The sequence below is a fragment of the Pinus tabuliformis genome, chromosome Q (assembly GCF_031772625.1).
Source record: "Pinus tabuliformis cultivar Carrire ecotype Pingquan chromosome Q, CPIR1, whole genome shotgun sequence".
NCBI classification, from domain to species: domain Eukaryota; kingdom Viridiplantae; phylum Streptophyta; class Pinopsida; order Pinales; family Pinaceae; genus Pinus; species Pinus tabuliformis.
Window position 1 is genome coordinate 116,761,103 of NC_142296.1, and position 8,280 is coordinate 116,769,382.

At 37.5% G+C, this 8,280-nt stretch overlaps 1 pseudogene; it reads left to right on the forward strand.

Moving 5' to 3' along the window:
* The first annotated feature begins 581 nt into the window (after window positions 1-581).
* LOC149218517 (AAA-ATPase ASD, mitochondrial-like) lies at window positions 582-5,179 on the forward strand (annotated as a pseudogene).
* Window positions 5,180-8,280: the final 3,101 nt, after the last annotated feature.

Genomic DNA, 8,280 nt, shown 5'->3' on the forward strand with positions numbered 1-8,280 from the left:
GTAGCAAGACGTTGCACAATTGAGCCTACGGTTGGGTGGAGAGTCATCCCCAAAACCTTGTTACGGTAAGCCTACTTCGACTACACGTAAACAGGTAAGCACTATTCATTCAATTTGCATTTAGTTAATTAAAATCATGGATATTGGGCTAAGTAAGTGGCACTCTCATTTAAATTAATGTTAAATTAGATATTTATTTTTTGGACTGTTACAGTGACTTGAAAAAAATCTGTCATTAGCGGGTACATACATAGATTATTACATATGCATGTGCTTATACAGAACTTGAAACATGGCCCTTTTATCCCCAGAAAATATAAAGAACTTTTTAATAGGTAAGAGGTGAGTCCTAACCAATTTGGTTTGGATGCCCCATCTACAAGGAAATTTCCCCTTCAATCCTCAGCCCTTTCATATTCCATAGCATTGTCCATTAAATAGTGAGGTCGAGCTCTTAGAGTTCTCGGCCCTTTCATATTCCACAGGATTCTCCAATAAATAGTGAGGCGGAGCTCCTCTAAGAGGATCATGTTTTTTCTTCTTTGATATTCTTTTTCGTGAGGTTTCTTGTTCTCCTAAAAATGGAAGTTTGGTCGAATCTGGGGTCGATAATGGCTATCGTGATATTCATACGGACCATAGCCAAGGAATACCTTCCCCACGAGTTCTATAATTTTTTTTCAAAATGGCTGCACAATCTCATAGGATTAGTGTCGTCTCACATGTCAGTAGTCATAGAAGAGAACGATTGGATGAAAGTGAGTGAAGTTTACGAGGTAGTGCAGACTTGCCTGAGCATAAGATCGTGTTCGGCTTCAAAGAGATTAAAACTGAGGAAGCCTCAGAATAACAAGGAGTTTACATTCAGCATGGATAGAAATGAGCAGATCGAAGATGAATATGAATGTATCAAAGTGTGGTGGGTGTTCCACAGCAGTGAGCGCAAACAGCAGGTCATGTTCTCCTGGGACTCCACCTCCAAGGAGAAACGCTATTACGAATTAACATTTCATAAGAAACACAAGCACATGATCTTCGATTAGTATCTTCCCCACGTCATGGTTGAAGCTAAAACGTTGGATATTAGAAGCCGCTACTAGAAGATTTACACCAATAAATCCAATTCTAGGGACTATGAATATTGGAACAGGGTGTTGCGTCTTTTGTATTCTATCATCCTTTGACTTTTGATACTCTGGCTTGGAACCAGAGGTGAAGCAGGATATCCTGGAAGACCTCCAAAAATTCTCGAGGGAAGAGAAATATTACAGGAAAGTTGGGTGGGCGTGGAAGCGTGGTTATTGTCACAATTCCATAAAGGAATCTATATTTCATTAATCATGTATGCAATTACATATATAGAGGAGTATTGTTTTAAGATAGGAAAACTATCTTGGAAATACAATCTATTGGTTGAGAGAATATCTCAACCACACACCAAATTATGGAAACCACTCCTATAGAATACGAACGGACTCTTTACATAGAAAGTCACAACTGATACAAGTAGGAATTAATATTCCAACACACCTCGTTAATGAGTACTTGTCTCGATATCAATCTGCAAAGTCTAGTTGTGGTCAAACAAAAAACAAATATGTTGATGTCCATATAGAGGAGCAACCATCCACCGGAATGCATGGGTACTAACCGCTACAGCCGCCAGTCTTGTAGGATTTCCTTCTCATACATGGTTCTTTCAACCATTATAACTGCACACCTGTACCTGTACATGTAAATCTCCCTCCAATATCATCATGGGTTTTATTGGATTACCCATAACCATGCTCTGGGTTTTATCAGATCACCCTCAACCATGCCACCAAGGGTTCTCAACCACCAAGGCTAAACACAATCACTAAGGCTCAACTCAGCCATGAAGGCTCAACTCAGCCACGAAGGCTCAACACTGCCACGAAGGCTCACCACAGCCGCTCTGGACCACAAATCTGCCACTAAGGTAGTCCAACCACTCTGGGCCACAAACCTGCCACTAGGGCACACTAGCCACTTTGGGCTACAAATCTGCCACTAGGGAACTCTAGCCACTAAGGTTCACCAAAGACCCAACTCAATGAAGCCAAGGGTTTTATCGGCTAACCCTAAACCATGTCAACATGAATCTCTGTCCCACTTCACTATTACATGTGGTTTCTGGCTTACCACAAACCAACACTACAAATACAAAATGGTTTTTAGATTACCACGAACTATATGGGGATAGACATGCCTTACAATGCTTACAACACAACTCCAACTTTTGAAGTTACCATGTACATACATTACAAAGACCACTACAAAACATCCTAGACTTGCTTACTAATGTATGTGACATATACTATGAGTCTGATTTATTTCAACACACAATATTTTACTTTGTTTGTCCATCTATTGTTGCATCGACCAACTTCTTCTAAAATCATACTTAGTGCTTTCATCTTGAATCTAACTAACTTCAATTAGCAATTGTTAGAGTGATCAATTCTAACCAATTGCATTTGCATGTTGATTTGATCAGGCTCAACATGTTTCACTTACAAAACTCAAAATTTAAGAACACTAGTATGTAGTATGGTGGAATAGTTGGTTTTTGGATCTTCACCCTTGAGAAGCTCTCCCAAATTCTCTGCACTTTTTTTTTATATGGCAATTTTGGGGGTTGACAGTAAGGAAAATTGTAATAGCTAAAGGGCAGTTCAGTCTCTATTGATGTCAGGGAGTTGACCTTAACAGTCAATTCTTCACCTTTAGCGTATGTGTGCAAATAGATTCTAGGTAAATAAAACCCATCACAGACAGAAGAAAATAACAAAATAACAATAGACAAAGATCTAACCATACTCATCTGTATGGATCTGCTCGCCATTGGAGAACCCATCTGACCCTGGGTCGATTTCATATTTGCCTCCAACCCTTAAAATACCCTTGAATAAACTCGATCTGGGATCTAGAAACCAGATTTTCACAAATTATAACAAACTCTACCCGTTGGCCTCGATTCCATGGCAAAAAAACGAGATGGGATTCCACACAATAGGATTTTTCCCTTCCCCAACAAGATTACTGATCTATTAAGGCCACAAATCGCCTACTAAGGTTTCAAAATCCACAAATCTAAAGTGAACAAAACTAGATACTTCTCGAAATTTCTTAAGACACGTTTTTGAAGTATTCGAGATATGTATTCGAAGTAGGAACCATAGGCCGCTCACGCTGGCTACTTGAGCTGCAACAACTAAGAAAACGCTATCGAGCTGCAACTTATCTCCTCACACTAGCCCAGATCGGGAAGCTCACCACAGCCTCCACGGATCGTCACACACCTTTGTTGACCCAATCCCACTGCGCTTCCAACAGACACTCTCGTGCTAAACACCTTGTTAACTTGATTCTTCTGCATTCGTTCTGCCTCTCTCCAATGCTCATTCCTTCTTTCCTATCCCATGGGACATATTGTAAATACCTTGAACAATCATGGAAATTGCTTGACTGTTAATCTAATTGGAATAGCCACATAGGCGATCTTATCATATGGTCCCTTCAATTTTTAGGTCGATCCTGTGCCTCCCGTGGGGCTTTCCACAGGGAAAATTCAAAGCCTTATATCTTAGTGCTATTTGTCACACTTTTCACACTTCAGTTAGGTAATCTTAGAGCATATTCATACCAAGTTCGAGGGCGCAAGAGCAAATTCACGTTCCCAAATAAGCTCTGAAAATAATCTTAAACACGCAGCTCACCATGATCCGATTAGACCACCAAAGCTCTCTCTCGCAAAAGCATCAAGTTGCTCAATAGGCACACGAGCTACAGTCCACAGAAACAGCTCCTAAAATGAGCATGCCTGGATTTGGTGCCACAATCCTGACAACTGCACCCGTAGCTAACACGGCATCGACTCCAAGAATTGCAAGCCACCACGCATAAAAATTGTTGATGAATCCTCCCACTGCCGCTCTAGGATCTAGACACCACCGCAAGCATGACCACGCTGGTCGGCTATGCAATAGGGACATCTTCCTCTACTTCTTAGTTCCACACAATCAACTTCAGGATAACTCTCCATCTCAGCACTCACACACAACAATATTGGGGCAACAACCTTACTATCAGACATCATCACACTCTGTCTGACTTTGAAAACCCTACTCATGGACAAACTAAAACTTAAAACAAAATATAATTTTATTCCCTAGCACTCCACAGAGGGAGGCCAGGCCAGGCCCATACGGGCTCTGATACCATGTCACAATTCCATAAAGGAATCTGTATTTCATTAATCAGATATGCAATTACATATATACAAGAGTATTGTCTCAAGATAGGAAAACTATCTTGGACATACAATCTGTTGGTTGAGAGAATATCTCAACCACACACCAAACTAGGGAAACCACTCCAATAGAATAGGAACAGACTCTTTACATAGAAAGTCACAACTGAGACAAGTAGGAATTAATATTCCAATAGTTATTTGTTGTATGGTCCCCCAGGAACGGGCAAGTCGAGCATGATTACCACCATGGCTAACTTTCTGGATTACGACATGTACGACCTAGAGCTTACCCAAGTGAAGAACAACACGGAACTGAGAAAGCTTCTGATCGTGACCACCAAAAAATCAATAATTGTGATAGAAGATATCGACTACTCTCTTGATCTCTCGGATCGCAAGAAGAAGAAGAAGCCACAGATAGATGACAAGAAGGACAAAAAAGCGTCGGAGCTCGGTAAGCCCTATGAGAATGGAAATGAGGAGAGCAAAGTGACCCTTTCCGGGGTTTTGAGCTGCGCAGATTGTTTGTGGTCGTGTTGCAGAAGTGAGAGATTGTTCGTCTTCACTACCAACCATATCGACAAACTCGACCCTGCGCTTCTCTAGTCTGGTCGGATGGACATTCTTCTCTCATTTTGCACTTTTGGGGCATCCAAGATTCTTGCCCGCAATTATCTCTCCATTGAAGACCATGAGCTCTTTCCCGAGGTCCAGGATTTAATGGAGGCTATGGAGAGGACTCCTGCAGATGTAACAGAACATCTCATGAAGAATGCTGAGTAGCCCACCACTGCCCTTCGAGACCTAATTCAAGCACTTCGCGAGGCCAAAGAAAGAATGGCCAACGACCCTTTAAAGGGCATTTCAGAAGAAAATGCTACTGCAATAGAGGACCAAGTGTAATGTCAGGATCAACCATTGCTTAGAACTTTGCCATCCAATAGTAAATATCAGTAGCATAAGAGCAAAATTTTTCAGAGGATACTTTAGATTTTCACTACAATTCCAAATACATAAGCATCTCGTGCTTAAACTAACTTTAGTTTGTCATTTGTTTTTTCCCTTCATTTTTTCGTCTTTATCTATGCCTAAGCATCTTGTGGTCAAATTAAATTCAGTTTGTAAATTTTCTTTCTTTGCACCTTCTCTTAACACGAAGAGCCAGATTTAAGTGATTGAACAATTTGAATTTGAGTGCTTATTTAAGTTTTGGTTATAATAATATCAATGTAAAAATTTACCATTTAAATATATATTTTTAATATTTTAAAATATAAAATAATTTGAAATATATATATGTGTGTGTGTGAGAGAGAGATTGATTATGGATTGTTTTTCATTAAAAAAGGTAAATTTCAATTCTTTTTAGTTAAAAATAAATTATTTTAAGTGGTATGATTTATTTAAATAATGATAATAAGTTCACTATAATAATTAATAATAATTATATTTATTTTTAATTATTAATTAAAATATAACAAGTTTTATTATCTTATAAAATACAAATATATACATCATTAAGATATATTTAAGTTGATTAAAAATATGTATGGGTCATTACGATAAGCATTGGAAAAATTACATATCATTTTTAATTTAAAAATGTATATTTCAACATATATAAATAACTACAATATATAGAAACAATTAATGTAATAATATGGGAAATGCATATTGTTTGAACTTTCTTCACCACTTTCATTTGATTAGGTATCCAAAGGAAATTGATTCCCAGTGTTGAGACATTCAATTCTACCACGTGTTTCTTACGTTTGTAATTTGCTATCGTCATATGTAAGGATATTGATGATGCAAGCAAGGTCTTTGCTATAAGTTGAAATAGGTTGTTAATAACCATCCAATGTCTACACTTAAAAATGGTAATTTGATTGTCCATTGAGCGCATAACATCCCACAACCTACCAGCTTTGATTTGGTTGGCTTTTTGCGATTGTAAAATGTTCACAATTACCAAAATATAAAAGACATGAAGAGATCAGTTAGAAGTTCCTGTCTTTGGCATCCCTTGGGCATGCGACTTTAAAATCAGTGTCATACAGGGGTTTGTTATCACTCAGATTTTCCTTTGAAGTTATCAAAAGAAGGAAAGTATCCAAGGTAACCACAAACCAATCTTTTAAGTATAGATTCTAGCCAATCTACACTCAGAGAGGGCTCTCTCTTCATGATTTAGCTATGTTTGAAAATATTTTAGGCTAGCTATTAATTTTCAGTGAGGTTGTTTTATTTGAGAGTGGTGGAGTTCCGAAACAAATGGGCAAACTAAGATTTTAGGCCATCGGGCTATGGAGTCAATTAGGGATAACTCACTGGATCAAGTGAAATTGCTGAGGTATGAGTTCAACAGGCAGGATAACAGAATAAAAACAAAAGTTGGGGCTTGAATGGGTGATAGTTTTGTTCAAAACCAGAGGGCAATCAAGAATCCTCAAGTCAAGATTATAAATATGAAAGGAAGACATGTCAGCTAGCAGAGGGCAATTAAGAATCCTATACTAGGGACTTATGAGAAAAACTACGGGGATAGAGGAGCAATTAAGAATTCCTTTATCGAAATAGCTTAGAAGAAAACATAAAATGATAAATTATTGATAACAGAGAGCAATAAAGCTAATTCTGATACACTTTGACTATTTTACCATTTAGATTTAGGATGCATGAAACATTGAAACATATAGAAAACACATAAAATCACAAGGATAGAATACTTATTTGTAATCACACTGCACAAGAATCTGATGAAATGTCCTCAACTTTCATCCTTTTTCCAGCAAAAATCCACGTTTGATTACAAAAGATTTATTATCTTGATAGCATATATTTACAGAGATGTTTATAGAATCCACCCCCAATACTTCGAATGGAGAAGTATTTATATAAAAATTACATCAAAAATATCTCATAACTATATGAGACTTATTTTAGGAGATACAAAATATCTTTTACAAAAAAATAGAGACAGATGTAAAACTAATTGCTGTTGTCCCTTTATTCATGCATGAGCTGGAGGTTGAAACTCGGATTTGCCTCTTATTGTTTTTGTGGTGATTATGTGCTGGATGTTTGTTTACTTTTCCCTACTGATACTCTTTACCTATTTACCCATGTTTACCTTTTTACCAGCCTTTACCTTAGTAAATATTTTCTGTTTACCCCAGAATTACCATAGTAATTATAGGATATTGGTCATACTAGTCCACCATTTTTCATTTGGTATCTTCATTCTGATTAATTTCCAGTATACTTCGTCATCTTCAGTGTATTTTGCAAAATTGGGCTGAACAGTAAACAGGTGCTTAACTTCATGCTCAATGTAAAAAAGGTTTTCCAAACCATCATACAACACTTTTCCTGTAGGCAGTGCTTTCACTGTGGAAGAGCTGGCTTGACTCTTAGCTTGCTTGTGCAGTTTCTCAACATAGTCTCCATGAGTCATCAGTTTATCATTTATTACCATTGGACTTGGTAGGCCTTTATCTCTTAGAATGCCATATTTTAACATAAAATCATCTATGTCCTCCTGAATACTTTGGCATCTTCTTTCTAGGTTAAGCATTAAGTTCTTTTTGGTAAGAACTTTCTTAATTTCTAAGATAGTACCAGTCCTATCCTCAATATCCCATTGTTCTAGTTGTTGCTTGCTTTTGCTGTTCAAAAAGTTGATTAATTGGGTTGCCTCTTCAGGCTTCTCTCCCAATTCTTCCCTGGTCTTCTTTATGGCCTCAGTAACTAGTTTTACTAGCTCTGTTTGCTAATGATTAGAATAAATGACCAAATATCATTGATAGAATCAATGATATTTGTCCATAAGATTTCTCTGATATCCCTTAGAGGCTTTTCCATTGTTAAATCATTTTCTAATGTTCTAATTCTTTCTGTTATCCCCCTGTTCTTTCTTTCTTCTTCTGTGTAATTGATTTATGATAGTTCATAGTTACTTTCCAAGCTGCTAACCATTTCTTTCAGTTTCTTTATTTCAGTTG